We start from the raw sequence: 18,230 nt of genomic DNA on the forward strand, positions 1-18,230 counted from the left end.
CGAGACTAGAGAGCTCGACGTCATCACCACCGTCATTTTGACTAGAAACTGAATTTGACGGAACAAATGGATAGCAAGAAAAACAGAGGTCAACGCACGGACGGAGGCACTAGGGAAGGAGCATTTTAATGTTTCGATGATTTTAAGCGGGCGTTTGGTAATCATTCAGTTCCCCGAACAATTTCTGATTAGAAATGATTCTTTTTTATTCTGTTCCCATGAACAATTTCTGAGCAAAAGAATGATTTCGGATTTGCACAAAATTTCTAATTCTGAAATAGAAAAAGAATACAAATGCATTTGGTAATTACATAAAATTTCTATTCCAATTCTAAAATCTTATCCAATCATAGAAATTATATTGATTAATTATATTTATACCAAGTAATAAAAATATTAACTAATCAAATTTTTATTGAAGTAGGGATTGCATTTTTCCATATATAAAATACATATTTAATTTTTAATTTTAATTTTTTATTTAGTATTTATATTTATGAGAGGAGGAAAGAGAAAGAATAGGTAGACTTGATTCTAAAATTATTCCCGGGAACAAAGAATTAACTTTTTTTTATTCTTGATTCTACTCCAAATATGTTCCCAGAAACAAAAATTTTACCAAACGTTATTCTGTTTCAAAACAACTCCCAGAAACAAAAAAAATAGAATCTGGCGCTGTTTGGCCGGTTACCAAACAGACCCTAAGAAATGACATGCGTTTTTTCATGAGGTGTTATCACACATGATTTGGTTGGACCGCAAGAGGAAAAAAAATTACAAGAATTAAAAAAGGATCATTAATTAGTAAATTTACTTTTATGTTTTTACACATGATTTGGTTGGACCGCAAGCGGAAAAAAAAGATTCGAATTGAAAAAGGATTCGTAATTAATAAGTTTACTTTTATGGGTATTCTAAATTCTCCAAAAACGCAAAAGAAACAGGCTAATATAGTATTGCTCATGATGCTTCATGCTTGTTATTGATATCCATAATTATCATCTTAAAAGATGTTTTTGCAAAAATAGTTGCTCGTGTCACTTGCAAAAAATATTGAATGAAAATTATTTTCGTCGTCCACGAAAATGTTAAATGTATGTTATTATAGATTATAAAAACATTTGTAATTGAATTATTATTTCAAATTATATAAGCAATCATTTTTATGAATATATCTTCTAAATCGTTCATTTTCCATGAAATTAAAAGAGTCATGTTATATAACTATTTCTATCTTGCAAGCATAAAACGCTTTAAAACACGTCTCGTACCATAATTTCATGGTAATTATAATTAGAGTTCATTTATTTTAAAGAAAATTCAAGATTCCAAAAATATTTTCAAAAAAGTAATCGCTTGTGTCACATTCAAAAATAAGTGAGTGAGAAATATTTTCATTCCCTACGAAAATAATTAGACATAAATTATTGTCAAGAATAAAAATATTTTCCCTTCACTCATTTTATCAAAAGATGTAACCAATCAATTTCTAAAAAATGATTTCCAAATATTGAGTTTTCGTTGAAATAGATAAAACATTATATTTTACCGTAATATCAAACACGACATAGAAAATATTAATAAATAGATAAAGCCATATATTTTACCGTAATTTCAAACACGATACAGGAACAATTAATAAATTCACGAGAGGGATTTGCTCACAATTCTTGTAATAACCAGCAATAGCATATACGGGAGGACCAGATCGGACCCTCGCGATCCATAGAAACGCTCACCATTTTCCTCCCGGGCCTCTCCTTGAAAGCAGGAGGAAGAAGCTAATCGACGATGGCCTGCTTCACAACACTCTCCACCTACCTTCAACAGTTTCTCAAGTTCAACACACACACAGAGCAAGACCCAGGAAGAAAGAGAGAAATGCTTCTCTCGGTGTTCTTGGCTCTGTGTCTTCCGTTCGCCGGCGGGAGCCCGGTGCTCCTGGTCTAGGTTTGCCTCCTCAAGTACGTCTTTGGCGCTGATCGCCGGGCCAAAACGGACAAGCCAGCCCAAGGCAGAGGGCTGTCGACTCAGGAACTTGCGGAGCTGCAACGGTCACCGGGAAGGAGCTGGCGGCGAGGACAGAGTGTGCGGTCTGCCTTGAGGAGGTTGCCGGAGAGGAGCCGGCCCGGGTGGTCCTGGGTTGCCGCCACGGGTTCCACCAAGAGTGTGCCGACACGTGGCTCGCCCGGCGTTCGGTGTGCCCCGTTTGCATGGCCAAGCTCGAGCCTCAGTCGTGGGCCGAAGAAGCCGGAGATCATCAAAGCCCGTGCTAGCTTTCAATTCTTTTCGCTCTTTTTCTTCTTCTTTTTTTCAAATTTCTGGAGAGATAGAGAAGCATTTTCAGTTCTTATGTGCGTCCAACTGCGACCGTGATGATTAATGCCTTGCGAAACGGACGGACACGGAGTCTTTCAATTGATTTGAGCAGGTTGGTTATTCCGCCGTGCATGGTGGCGATCGGCCGGCAACGAGTGAATGGATGAAAAAACTCTTGGTTTATCAAGTGTCTATAACTCTGACGCATCTTTGCCGTTCATTTACATGAATTTTGTATGTGACTCAAACCACAAATAGACCCTAGTAACCCTCAAAGCTTAACCCCCGGATAAACAATTTCCAGAAAATAGCTAATGAAACATAATAAAAGTCGATCAAAGACAATGGCGGAAAGGAGGAAAGTGGAAATTGTCATTTACATAAATTTTCAACATTACTCGATCACATGTTTTGATTTGACAGACTTTAGATATGGCAAGAATGTACATAACCTTAACCAATCAGTCCACTCTAAATTGATCCATACTTCCATCAGGACATACCCGAACAAAAAGATGTAAGAGTTTTTCTAAGTGTGGACTACATTAATTGATATTGTAATTTACCGTTTAACGTTTACCGTTTTATGGGGTTTGGTCTAAGGTGAGATAGAAGGTTTCTTAATTAGTCTAATATGAGCTGGCTAATGTGGGTCGAGTTGAGCCCGACCCATAATGAGGGGGACTGGCTGGGAACTCTATAAATAATGCTCAAGTCTCTTCTCTAACCCTAATTCTCATTTGTATCCTCACCTAAGGGGCATTTACCTAACGCTACACGTGAGGGGGCCACCTCATTGAGCTATTGATACGGAGGGCAATAGAGGAGAAGGACTTGCGCATGGAATATTGTGTTTCTGCTTCCGCTTCAAGAACAATGGATCCCAAAACAGGTGCATTAATCTTTCTACTCAATTATGCATATTTTTGTTCTAGTTATGGAGATCTTGGGCTTACGCAATTTGCGTCTAACAAGTGGTATCAGAGCCTCCATAACCCTAGAACACGAACGCAAAGGATTTTGCCCTAATTTGAGATTTTCGAGATTTTTCATTCAATAAAAATTAAATTAAATTATATATTCGGATTGGGCTCAATGAGATGAGCAAGACGGTCAGCGGCGCGTCGCCGGAGGAGGCCGCACGCGCCCCCACGCGTGGCCACGCGCCGCACATGAGCTCCACGCGCCGCGCACTCAGGCGGCGCATGTGGGCGCGTGGAGCGTCTGTTCGGTGCATGGTTGGTGGCATTGGATTCGTATTGCCATGTTCTATCTTGTAGTATATTTATTTTGCATTTTTGATGATTTTATGGATGTGAAAATACATGCAAAGCCCTAAATACGTGATTTTTAGTGTATTTTTGCGTATTTTTCTTGTATTCTCTGTGTTTTTGGAAATACATGTGTTGGGTTACTAATATGTTATCACATAAATATTATAAAAGTGTGATTCATTAATAAAAAATAAACTTTATTGTATTTTATTAATGAATAAGGCAGTGTAAATAGCATAACATGTGATTTGAGTGATATGATGCCCCTATCACTAAAGTTAAATCACATGTATATGGTGTATGTGAGAGGTGAAGATTATATCCCTGGTATGAGAGAGTTTCAAGGATTCAATTGAGTTGTGATCGCCAAAGTGGCACACTTGATTCGGTTTGAGAAATTTCGATCTCATATATTGATTGGGATGTCTCCTAATCTAATGCATAGTCATACTCCCAAAGAATGTGATTGTGTATTAGTTCATGGAGGGATACATGATAGTGTGGTGGAGGAGTGACCGATCCTAATGGTTCATATGCCCAAAGGTGATGAATTCACAAAAATTGGAATATATTCTCATAACCCTTATCATGTGGGGAGTGTACAATTGCATGTCATGTATTCTGCCTAAAGGTGATTATGTGATTTTGCATGTAACTCTCTGTATGTGTAGTTGTACGTCAAGTTACACAATGCTCACATGATGCTAATTATATATACTACTTGTCTTTTAGTCACCTTTTTTGTAAACGGTAATTCTTTCACTATTGAGGTTCTTGCTGGTTCAAACTTTAAGAAATTGAGAGAAGATTTTCTGTTTACTATGGAGATGGCAGATGTTCATATGGCTCTTACTGTCGATTGGCCGGCAAATCTTACTACTGAGAGTACAAAAGCTCAGAAAGCTCATTTTACTGCATGGGAAAAGAGCAATAGAATTTGCTTACTATCGATGAAGCGTTCCATTCAGAAACACTTGAAAAGTGGTTTGCTTGCAAACTGCACTGTTAGGTAGATGATGGAAGCCTTGATGGCTAGAAACCGTGTCTCACTTAATGCTGAGATAGGAACACACATGCAAACACTATTTACTATGAAGTATGATGGTTCTGGTGGAGTTAGAGATTATGTTATGAGAATGGTAGATTTGCAGACAAAGCTTGAGGCTCTCAATGTTGTTATTCCCACTGCTTGCATTGTGCATCAAGCTCTAAATAATATTCCTCTTGATTTTGGGATTATCAAGACCAATTATAGTTCACAAGATGAAACCCGGTCAGTTAATGACCTAATTGCAAGGCTGGTGGCAGAGGAAGAAAAATTGAAGAAAGATAAAGGGCACGTAGCCCTTTATGCTTCTAACTCTGGCAGTGATAAGGGAAAGAAGGTGAAAACTTATACTCATAAGGGCAATTCTGAAGTTGCTGGACCTTCCAACAATAAAGGAAATTCTGAAGTTGCTGGACCTTCCAACAATTTGGGTCCCAAGAAAACATTCACCAAAAAGGATTGTGTTTATTGCTACTTTTGTAGGGAAAGAGGACATGTAAAGAAACGTTGCAGCAAATTTAAGGCTTGGTTGTCTAAGAGAACTGAAAGTGAGCCTAAAGGTAATGATTCTTTGGCATTTGTTTATGAATCCAATCTATTTGAAGTTCCGACCAATTCCTGGTGGCTAGATAGCGGTGCAACTAATCGTGTTATGAACCCCTGCATTTACCATACAGGGGTTCATAAACCGAAGGACGCCAAATCAGGATGAATTAAAGCTCACTGTTGGAAACAGCATTGGAGTTGACGTCGGGTTCGTGGGAGATGTTATTTTGATTTTAGATTCTGGTTTTTGGATGGTGTTAAGAAACACTTTTTACATACCTTCTTTTAGGCGGAATTTAGTTTGTGTCTTGTTTGGACATGTGTTGATACTCTTTTGAAATAAAGAGTAGTACTGTTTCCATGTTTTATGATTCAAATAAGATTGGGTGTTGCAATTTATCCGATGGATTATATCAATTGAGTTTATCTCCCAATGACATGTACGTTGCTTATTCAACTGAAAAAGTTGTTTCCAAAAGGCTTCTACCTAAGGAACATTCTTATGCTTTGTGACATAAACGTTTTGGTCATATCTCTAAAGAAAGAGTAGAAAGGCTTATAAAGACCGATATCTAGCCTACTCTTAAAGATGATCAAGAGACTTGCGTAGATTGTTGCAGAGGTAAAATGACTAAGATAAAGAAGAAATCTGTTGTACGAAGTTCAGACTTGTTGGAGGTTATTCACACTGATATTAGTGGACCATATACGGCTATTTTGTGCAGAAATTTTTATTTCATCACATTTATTGACGACTATTCCCGATATTGATACTTATACTTGATTAAAGAAAAGTCTGAGTCTCTTGATAAATTCAAGATTTTTCGGACTGAAGTGGAGAAAAAGTTAGGAAAAGTTATCAAGATTGTCAAATCTGATCGTGGTGGTGAGTACTTTGGTAGGCACGGTGATGCTGGACAACTTAAAGGGCGGTTTGCTAAATACTTAGAGGATTCTGGGATAATAGGTCAGTTTACTATATCCGGAAGTCCTAAACAAAATGGTGTAGCTGAAAGGCGCAATCATACTCTTATGGACATGATGAGAAGTATGATTAGTATGACCAATTTACCTAATTTTCTGTGGGGTGAAGCTTTGAAAACAGTTCTTTATATTCTAAATCGCGTTCCTGCTAAAGCGATTCCATTGACTCCTTTTGAGTTGTAGACTGGACGTAAACCTAGCTTGAATCATCTTAAAGTTTGGGAATGTCCAACAGAAGTGAAGATATATAATCAAACATTAAGTAAGTTGGATTCCAAAACTACTCGGTGTTACTTCGTGTCTTACCCAGATCACTCAAAGGGGTATCGGTTTTATAACCTTAATGGAGGTACAAGAATTGTGGAATCTCAGACTGCAAAATTTCTGGAATTTGATGTAGCTGAAAAGGGTAGCTGCTCACAAGCTATCGAAGATGATAGTATGGTGGGGATTACTAGATCCCTATCTCATCCTGTGCAGGCAATTATGGAGCCTCTTGCACCACAAACAGAGCTTGTTGTGGCCTAGGATCCTATTGTTGAGACAGTTCCTGATGAGATACCTCAAGCTCCTTAAATTCAAAATGAAATTGAAGTAGCTCCACTCAGAAGATCAACTAGGAAAATACGTTCAGCTATACCACTAGACTATGTTATCTACCTAGGAGAACATGATTATGATATTGGTTATATTGTTGATCCGGTAACTTATACGGATGATATCTCATGTCCTCAATCGGATTTGTGGCTAGATGCGATGAAAGATGAGATGCAATCTATGAAACACAATGGTGTTTGGGAGCTTGTTGAATTACCTGAAGGTTATAAACCCATTGGCTGCAAATGGGTATTCAAGACTAAAAGGGATACCAAAGGAAAGATTGAAAAGTTTAAAGCCAAACTGGTAGCTAAGGATTTCACTAAAAAAGAAGGAATATATTATGAAGCAACATTTTCTCTAGTTTCTTCTAAAGATTCTTTTAGAGTGATCTTGGCATTGGTAGCTCATTTCGATATGGAGTTACACCAAATGGATGTTAAGACTACTTTTCTAAATGGAGACCTTGCTGAAGAGGTTTATATGGTGCAACCTGAAGGTTTTGCAGCAGATGACTCAGGTAAGCTTGTTTGTAAATTGAAAAAGTCTATTTATGGCCTTAAGCAAGCTTCTAAATAATGGTATTTCAAGTTTCATAGTGTTGTTACTTCATTTGGATTTATTGAGAACAAAGTAGACTAGTGTATATACACCAAGGTCAGTGGAAGGAAATATATTTTTCTCATACTTTATGTAGATGATATCTTGCTTGCTAGTAGTGACATTGGTTTACTATATGAGACGAAGCGGATGTTATCAAAAAAATTTTACATGAAAGACCTTGGTGAGGCGTCTTTTGTTCTTGGCATTGAGATCCATAGGGATTGCTCACGCCATTCATTGGGTTTGTCTCAAAGGGCGTATATTGATCGCGTTTTAGAAAGATTCAATATGCAGGATTGCAAACCAGGAATTGCTCCTGTTGTTAAGGGTGATAAATTGAGTCTTTCACAATGCCCTAATTCAGATTTTGAGAAAGCTCAAATGAAGGATGTACCTTATGCTAGTGTGCTTGGTAGTATCATGTATGCTCAAGTTTGCACTAAGCCAGATATTGCTTTTGCAACAAGACTTCTAGGCAGATATCAGTCTAATCCAGGACACGATCACTAGGTTGTTGCCAAGAAGGTTTTAAGGTACTTAAAGAGAACAAAATATTATATACTGATTTATAGATATGTTCCAGACTTGCAACTAGCAGGGTATTCAGATGCAGATTTTGATGGTTGTCAAGATGATAAGAAGTCAACAACAGGATACATATTTATGTTGGTAGGAGGTGCAGTATCATGGAAAAGCGAAAACAGAAATCCATATATTCTTATACCATGCAAGCAGAGTTTGTAGCATGTTTTTCAGTTGCTACTCAAGCTATTTGGCTCCGGAACCTCATCAGGGAGTTATCTGTTTTTGATTTTGTAGATAGATCCATACAGTTATACTGTGACAATAACTCTGCAGTGTTGTTTATTAATAACAACAGAAGTCTTAAGGGGTCTAAACACATGGAGGTCAAGTTTTTTACTATAAAGGAATCAGTGCAGAATGGTGACGTTGCAGTAAATTATATTCCTACAGATGATATGGTTGCAGATCCATAACTAAAGACCTACACCCGTGTGTTTTTGATCGACATGTCATTAGCATGGGCTTAGGAGCGTCTTGGGATGCTGTTATTTAGTGGGAGCTGTGTTTTATTTTTCTTCGAATAAAGTTTACATTTGTTTTGTTACAATTTAGTAACACTTTGATATATATATATATATATATATATATATATATTGTTGAAAGTCTCAAGGGATTGTATAAACCTTAAGTGAAGGCTAGGGGCATTCGGGCATCCGGGCATTCGGTTATTAGCCTTAAGCATATGTCTTGTGATACATAAAGAAAGGTTAACCGTAAGGACAAGACATATGTGGGTTCATTGGAACCATAAAGCATTCTCTAGTGGCACAAATTATTGTGTCGCCTAAAGTAAGAGAATAGTGATGACAAATGGAATCTCTCTATGAGAGATATTATCTATTTGCCACACTACCATATTGAATTCATATCAATAAAGTTGAGAGCACTCGTGACCATGGAAGGCTCTGTGTGTATACATGCAGTTACCGCCATGATTCGGTGTTTAAGACTTTATGGGATAGGATTAACTATTAAGAATTATCTCTGGACCAATATGTGCACATAAGGTACGATTTCAATTAATATAGTCCAAGTGGGAGAATGTAAGAGTTTTTCTAATCGTGGACTACATTAATTGATATTGTAATTTACCGTTTAACGTTTACCGTTTTACGGGGTTTGGTCTAAGGTGAGATAAAAGGTTTCTTAATTAGTCTAATATGGACTGGCTAGTGTAGGCCGAGTTGAGCCTGGCCCGTAATGAGGGGGACTGGCTGAGAACTCTATAAATAGTGCTCGAGTCTCTCCTCTAACCATAATTCTCACAGGTATCCTCACCTTAGGGGCGTTTACCTAACGCTACACGTGAGGGGGCCGCCTCATTGAGCCAATGATACGGAGGGCAATAGAGGAGAAGGACTTGCGCGTGGAACATTGTGTTTCCGCTTCCGCTTAAAGAACAATAGATCCCAAAACAGGTGCGTTAATCTTTCTACTCAATTATACATATTCTTATTCTAGTTATGGAGATCTTGGGGTTACGCAATTTGCGTCTAACAAAAGATGCCATCTATATTAACTAATAGTCTAAAAAAGACTTGGTCTTATTAGTCTTGTTGGTCGTATATCTCCATAAATTACTAGTCTTACCACCACTTTCAACCATCATCTTGAGGTCCTTATGTCACTTACATCAATCTTTCGTACAATTTATACCTCAAAAGAATAAATTATTATAGTCTCAAATGATGTACACAAATTATTATTATTGTTATAAATAATAAAAACTCCTAATACATAAGATATGCTCCTAATTTTCTTACGCATGCTTATCCAATCATCAATGATATCTGGGAGCACTAGTCTAAATGTTTTGGAACTCCAAACTCGACCAATCTATAAAGTATTTTGAAGTGAGTCTAAACTCATTAAAAAATAAAAAAAAAATCTAGGTCTAAATTAGTAATTCTACTCACATATTGATCAGAAATCACAATAGCATAGTATTAGAAAGTAATATCACATATGATTGTCAATAGAGAAACGAACATATTTTTTGAGCTCATTTAAGATAACGTAAACAGTGTGTTATATATGAACCACTATAATTATGAGTTCAATAAGTAAAAATAGATGATATGAGCCAATATTCAGGTTAACACTCAAATGCATAGGAATGAATGTACAATCCTTAGGATGCGCAAATGCCATGTAGTAGCTTAACGATATACATTGGTGACTATCTATTTTCTACTTAACACTAGATAAGACTCATCTCGATTAATAAGATAGTGTCACCGCCAACTCATGGAGAAAGAATCATATACACATCTTTGTCACCTCTCAACCCATCCAAGTGTTCTCTATATCAGTAAGGATAACTATACTATTGCACAATCGCATGATGACGTCTATTTCATGTTCATTCTCGTCAACATTCATACTCTCTTTTTTTCTTTTCTTTTCTTTCCCAATCTTGGACCTCAAGTCCATAATATCAACAAAAAGGCTACTCAATTTGTACCAGGCTACACAAGCCATATCAATTGGTGTATAAATTATAGGACTTTAGGTCCTCTTAATCCTATACAAACCCATGTTAAATGACAAAACATCTTTCTTTCTTTTTTTGGAGTTTTGTACACATGCACAATGAAGGAATTCACTCTCTCGCACCTCGTACAAAATTGAAAAAGCAATGCTAGTCAAAAATTGATTTCTGGAACATATTGGTTATCATACATGCCCTTAGCTTTCTCATTGCACCTCGTACATGGCATCAATCACATGCATGTATAACAATAATAATAGGCAAAAGAAAACCTCAAGTGCCAAAATTTGACACAAGAAAACACTTAAGTACTAAAAGTTAGGAAAATGACACTTAAGTGCCACTTAAAAAAAAAATGGACACTTAAGTGTCACATCCAGTGAATCCCGCCGGAAATCTTACGTGGCAATTTTTTTTTATTACTTTTGTTTACTTACATGGCTCGCCAAAAGGCTGACTCAAAGAAAGAAACACAAAAACGACGTCATTTTGGCACAATTTGGATTTTAATATAAAAATATTTAAATTAAATTCAAAACCAAAATTAAAAATTAAAAATTAAATAAATAAATAAAAAGATGAACAGCAATCGGCAATTGAGGGCTTAGCCCTCATCGTAGCCACCGCCTTGCTGTCGTAGGGAAGGTGGGGGAAGGGTTGGTCGGGGTCACCAACCCTAGTCGATCGATGGTGAGGGCCCCGGCCAATCGAGGGTCGGCAACCCTTGCCAAATCTAAGGGAGGGCAGCGACCCTCACCCCCAGATCTAGGCGAGGGTTCACAGCCCTCGCCGTTGGTCACCGGGGGTTGCCAACCCCGGCCAAGGCACAGCCGACTTCGGCCAACCCTCCCCACCTTTCCGGCCACGGAAGGTGGCGATAACGATGAGAGCCGAGCCCTTAGCCGCAAACCGTTGTTCATCTTCCTCCTTTTTTTATTTGATTTTAAATTAAATTTAATTAATTTTTATATTAATTAGTTACTCACGTCAGCAGTAAAATGATGTCGTTTTGACACATGTCTAATCACATCAATGCACAAAACGACGTTATTTTACGCTTGACTTGTTGGAAAATCGCCACATAAGCATTTGGCAAGATTTTTTCGCCATTGATACTTAACTGATCTATTTTACTACGATTTTAATACTTAAGTATCACTTTCCTAACTTTTAATACTTAAAGGTTCTTTCGTGTCAAGTTTTGACACTCCGTAACATTTTCTCACAATAATATAACTTTGTACATGTCACAAAGAATATCAACACAGACATTCCCCCATAATTGTGCATCAATTTACACTACATTAATCTCTTGATGCGTTCCATATGATAAAAAAGGGTCTTATGAATCATATGCGCCATAATCACTACATGTCGCATAATCTCATCAGTGCAAATCACATGGCATTAACCCATGTAACGACCCGAGCTCCACTGCATAATATTGTCCGCTTTGGACACTAAGTCCTCGCAGCTTTAAAACGCGTCTTACAGGTTAAAGAGACCCCAAGCCTTATAAACTAGTCCAGGACTCTCCCTCTAAGCAATGTGGAACTAGAGAGGACCTCTCCCCTTCTTTGGGTTGTTACACTCTCCACCCCTACGTAGTGGGCCTCTACTTCCCAGCAAATTGGTACTCGCCATGTCGGAACTTCAACTGTGTCCTGTCAGAAGCTTACGAGCAGCTGAAGACCAACCAATCCAAATTCGAGGTCGTCTTTGTCTCTGCCGACGAGGACCTGAGCGCGTTCAACAACTATCACTCCTCCATGCCGTGGCTCGCAATCCCCTTCTCCGACCTGGAGTCAAGAAGGCTCTGAGCCGTAGATTCGACGTTGAGGGCATCCCATGCTTGGTCATCCTTCAGCCCGATGGTAATAAGGAAGAGGAGATACTGCGCAATGGTGTTGAGCTCATCCACCGATACGGGGTCGAAGCGTTCCCGTTTATGAGGGAGAGATTGGAGGAATTGGAGAGGGAAGAGAAGGAGAAACATGAGAACCAGACATTTACCAGTCTACTCAAAGAGCCATGATAGAGATTTACTTTTGGGTCATCACCCCGTGATCGGTCCGGTTAGTATCGTCGGTTTCGCTCAAACCTGATCACGAAATTGATAGTTGGCCCGGCTTATCTAGATTCGAAATGCAAACTATCTGAGTCTGGTGACAAATAATGTTGGGTCCGACCTCGAGCTTAGTGAGGTTTGGTCTCCTTAACGAAAATTTCTTCCTTATACTTGATCCATTGGATTGGGTTAACCTCAACCATTAATTTAGTGGATCCCATGTAAGCCACATAAGGAGTTTATTACTTCTTATAATTGTCCGTGGATATGGGAGCAACCATGGATTCCTACGTAGAGACTGCCATGGCTGATCTCGTATAGTATAGTCAATATGGAAGTAAAATCGTCGGGATGCCACGTGATAGAGCTAACTTTGTCGCCCTAGCTTGAGGCCGATTGGGTCAGGCGCAAATTGAATCAAGTGAGGGAAGATAGAATAGTACTAACCAAACTCAATTTGATTTAAAACATAACTTGGCAATCCTAGAAAAACTTGACATATCAGTAGCCAAAAGGTCAAGCGATATTTAAGTACATGGTAGATCTCACTGTTTCAAAGTGCAGGTACCGGTTGCTTCTTTAGTTGGTAAAACACTGGGCCTATTCTTCTCGGCCCAATGGTGCCTTCCGGGCATGAAGTTCACTCCCAAGCTGGTCTCCATCTACCACAAGATCAAGCACGCGATCTCCGAGCGACCAGGCGCCGAGGACTTCGAGATCGTCTACGTGTCGAGCGACCGCAACAGGGCCTCGTTCGATTCCTACTTCGCCCTCATGCCCTGGCTTGCGCTGCCCTTCGGGGACCCTAAGATCAGGACGCTCGCCAGGCATTTCGACGTGCATGACATTCCCTGCTTGGTCGTCTTGGGCCCGGATGGCAAGACCGTCACGAAGCACGGCCAAAGCCTGATCAACCTGTACCAGGAGCAGGCGTACCCTTTCACGGAGGCCCGGCTGGAGTCACTGTAAGAGTTTTTCCTAATGTGGACTAAATTAATTGATATTGTAATTTACTGTTTTTACGGCTACCGTAAAACAGGGTTGGTCTAAGGTGAGATAGAAGGTTTCTTAATTAGTCTAATATGGGTTGGCTAGTGTGGGCCGAGTTGAGCCTGACCCGTAATGAGAGGGACTGGCTGGAAACTCTATAAATAGTGCTCAAGTCTCTCCTCTAACCCTAATTCTCACATGTATCCTCACCTAAGGGGTGTTTACCTAACGCTGCACGTGAGGGGGGCCGCCTCATTGAGCCAGTGATACGGAGAGCAATAGAGGAGAAGGACTTGATGCGTGGATCCCCTTAATATATGTGGGTAATCCTTTTTCCTACTTCCGCTTTATGTTCGATGGATCCAAAAACAGGTGCGTTAATCTTTCTACTCAATTACGTTCTTGTTCTGGTTATGGAGATCTTGGGATTGTGCAATTTGTGTCCAACATGTGGTATTAGAGCCTCCATAACCTTAGAATTTGAACGCAATTGATTTTGCCCTAATTTGTACGAATTAGCCCTAATTAGTGCGGATCTTGCCCTAATTTGCGATTTTCGAGACTTTTCGTTTAATAAAAATTAAATTAAATTATATATTCAGACTGGGCTCGACGAGATGAACAAAACCATGGGCGACGCATCACCGGAGGATGTCTCACGCGCCCCCACGCGCGGCACGCGCGGCCACGCGCCTCCTGCGCGCCGAACACACGCCGCGCGTGTTCTCCACGCGCCGCACCCTCAGGCGGCGCGTGCGGGCGCGTGGAGGCTCCGTTCGGCGCATGGCTGGCGGTCTTGGACTTGTACGGTGATTTTCTATCTCTTGGTATATTTATTTTATATTTTTGATGATTTTATGGATGTGAAAATATATATGGAACCCTAAATACGTGTATTTTTACGTATTTTTCTTATATTTTCTGTGATTTTGGAAATATAAGTGTTGGGTTATAGGTATATTATCACATAATCATTATAAAGGTGTGATTCATCAATAAAAATCAAACTTTATTGTGAATTGAAGCTGGCTTAATGAGATTCAATCATTATGAGATAGTAATTGAATATATATTGAGATAATGAGAAACAGTAAAAGTCATGAAATTTTTATTGCTCATGCATACTCTTTTACACGCTGGTAATCTTTGAATGATAGACGTCTTAAGAACTTGTGACCAAATTGATTGTACTGATTAACATATCTGCTGTATGTGGGTAATGCATGTCAATTAAATTACTGCATATTGTACATGAACTCATCTGGTCACTTGTTAATGTCTATCAAGTTGAATATTTTTATGGTAAAGGAGTATGGCAATATTTACGCAGAGCAATATTATCTACTGTTAAATTTTAGATATTTGATTCCCTGGTTTGACTCAATTAATAGGTTACTGGTTGATTACAATGATAATTTGTTGCTTAAAATTGGCTAATAAATCAGATGTTGGCCTTGGAGTCATGTTTTGCCGTATGAAACTCATGAGCAATAGTGCTTGTTGATTTGGTGTACCCTGTATTACTATTGATGTTAATTTGTGAGAGATATTTTAGATCAACATTCTTTTTATGTTGTGATGGTAATCAGGGTGCATAAGAGATGTTTTATTCTCTGTTATGAGAAGTTTCTTGTGTTACTGTAATCAATGATCTCATTAGAATCTGTCAAAACAGGTTCGCTATATATATATATGATTAATTTTTATTAATGAATAAAGCAATGTAATTAGCATGATATGTGATTTTGGTGATATGCTGCCCCTATCACTAAAGTTAAAATCACATGTATATGGTGTATGTGAGGAGTAAAGTTTATATCACTGGTATGAGAGAATTTCAATGATTCAATTGAGTAGTGACCGCCAAAGTGGCACGCTTGATTGGGTTTGAGAAATTTCGTCTCGTATGATGATCGGGATGTCTCCTGATCTAATGCGTGGTCATACTCCCAAAAGAGGTGATTGTGTATTGGTTCATGGAGGGATACATGATAGTGTGGTGGAGGAGTGACCGATCCTAATGGTTCATATGCCCAAAGGTGATGAATTCACGAAGATTGAAATATATTCTCATAACCCTTATCATGTAGGGAGTATACAACTGCATGTCATGTATTCTGCCCAAAGGTGATTATATGATTATGCATGTGACTCTCTGGATGTGTACTTGTACGTCAAGTTACACAGTACTCACATGATGCTAATTATATATATTGCTTGGTTTTCAGTCACATTTTCTGTGATTAATAACTCCACTATTATTGAGGTTTTTACTGCTTTAAATTTTAAGTTATGGACATATGATTTGTTGCTTGAGAAATAAACAATTGAATTTGCTTACTGTCCATGAAGCATTCCATTCTAGAACACTTGAAAAGAGGTTTGCCTGCGGACTGCACTGCTATAAGATGATGGAAGCCTTAGTTACTTGAAATTATGTCTTGTCTGATATTGAAATTATGACATATCTGCAAAGATTGTGTTTAAGTCCTAATGACATATACATCTCGTATATGATTAAAATGTTGTTTCCGAAAGTTTTCTATTTAAAGAAAATGGCCATGATAAATAATAAATTGGTTAAAAATTAGTTTTGAAGGATGTCAGGCTTAACAATGGCCGTGAGTATTTTGACAAGTATGACAATGCGAAATAGCTTAAAGGGTCATTTGTCAAATACTTGGTAGATTCTGGGGTGGTAATTTAATTACTATACCTGAAAATTCTGATAAAAAAATTTGGCCAAAAGGCATAAATACACCATAATAAACATGGTGATGAGTATGATCAGTAAGACCAATTTATCCGATTTTCTGTGGGCTGATATTATGAAAGCAACTTTTTCACATACAAAATGTGTCTCTTATCAAAGTTGTTTCATAAACTTCTTTTGAGTTATACACTGGACATAGATTATTTGAATCATATTAAATTTAGAGGTGTTATGCAGAAGTGAGATTATCTAATCCAATATTAGAGGCGTTGGAATTTAGATTCCTCGGAATTATTTTGTTTCTTACCTAGATTGTTCAAAAGGATATTAATTTTAAGACCCTAAAGAAGATACAAGAATTATGGTATCACATACTGTAAAGTTTCTACAGTTTGACGAGGATAGCTGCTCTCACTATTAAGGATAAAAGTACGATGGAAAATCACCGTGTCTTTGTCTTTGCCTATATAAACAATTGTGGTACAGACAATTGTGAAATCTCTTGTACCATAGACTAAACTTGTTGAGGTTTAAGGTACTATTCTTGATATAGTTTATAATGAAATTTCTTAAACCTCTCAAGTGCAGAATGAAGTGGTTGCAACTTTATTAAGGAGATTTGTTAAGGAAAGATGATCAGTTATACCATCAGACTATATAGTCTATTTGTGAGAGCATGATTACAATATCCACTATATGGTTGATATAATGACATATTTATAAATGTCGTTTCTTATTCACAATCAAGTATGTGATTAGATGCCATAAAAGGCGATATACAATCTATGAAACATCATAGTGTTTTGGAAACTTACTTGCCTAAAGATTACAAGTTCATTAGTTGCAAATTGGCATTCAAAATTAAAAGAATTTCAAAGAAAGATTGTGGAATTTAAAGCCAAATTGGTAACTAAAGTTTTCACTCTGAAGAGAGGGTGGATAGTTTATAGTGAAGAAATAATTATTTCTTTAAATATTCTTTCAGAGTGAACGTGGCATTAATCACTCTTTTTTATTTGGAGTTACGTTAAACAGATTCAAAATTTATATAGTGCAACTGGATGATTTTGCAGCAGATTCAAGTAAACTATATAGTGCAACTGGATGATTTTGCAGCAGATTCAAGTAAACTTGTATGTAGACTGAAAAGTTCTAATTTATGGTCTTAAGCAAGTTTCCAGACAATATTCTTAAAGTTTCATAGTGTTGTTATTTTGTTCAATTGGGAACAAAGTAATTCAATATACTGCAAGGTCAGTGAGAGGAAATTTATTTTTTCTCATACTTTATGTACATGATGTTTTGCTTACAAGTTGTGACCTTGAGACATCTTATATCCTTTGTATTGAGGTCTGTAAGGATTGTTTTTGCCATATTATATTAGATTTTCTCGGAGGACATTTGCTGATTGTATATCGGAAATATTCAATATACATCATTGCAAGCCAGGAATTGCTCCTGTTGTTAAGGGTGATGGATTAAATCCATCACATTGTCCTTATTTAGATATTGAGAAAATCTAATTAAATGGTGTACCTTGTATCAGTGCACTTAAAAGTTGCACTAGACTAAATATCGTCTTTGTGACGGGACTTCTAGGAAGATATCAGTCAAATCCATGACGTGATCACTGGATTGTTGCCAAGAAAATTTTAAAGGTACTTAAAGAAAACAAAAGATTATATGCTAATTTATAGACATGTTCAATTCTTGCAGTTAGTAGGGTATTTAGATGTAAACTTTGCTGGTTGTTCTGATGACATGCAATCAATAACAGAATACATATTTATGTTAGCAGTAAGTGCAATAAATAAAGTTCTATGTCATCTTCTACTATGTAAGCAGTGTTAGTAACATTCTTTTAGGCTGTTACTTGGGCTTTTAAGCTCCAGAACCTCATTAAAGGAGTTGATCGTTTTAACTTTATGGATAGATCCATACGGTTGTATTGAGATAACAAATTTGTAGTATTATTTATTTACTACAGATGTCTCAAGGGATCTAAATATATG

The sequence above is a fragment of the Eucalyptus grandis genome, chromosome 6 (genome assembly GCF_016545825.1).
Source record: "Eucalyptus grandis isolate ANBG69807.140 chromosome 6, ASM1654582v1, whole genome shotgun sequence".
NCBI lineage: Eukaryota > Viridiplantae > Streptophyta > Magnoliopsida > Myrtales > Myrtaceae > Eucalyptus > Eucalyptus grandis.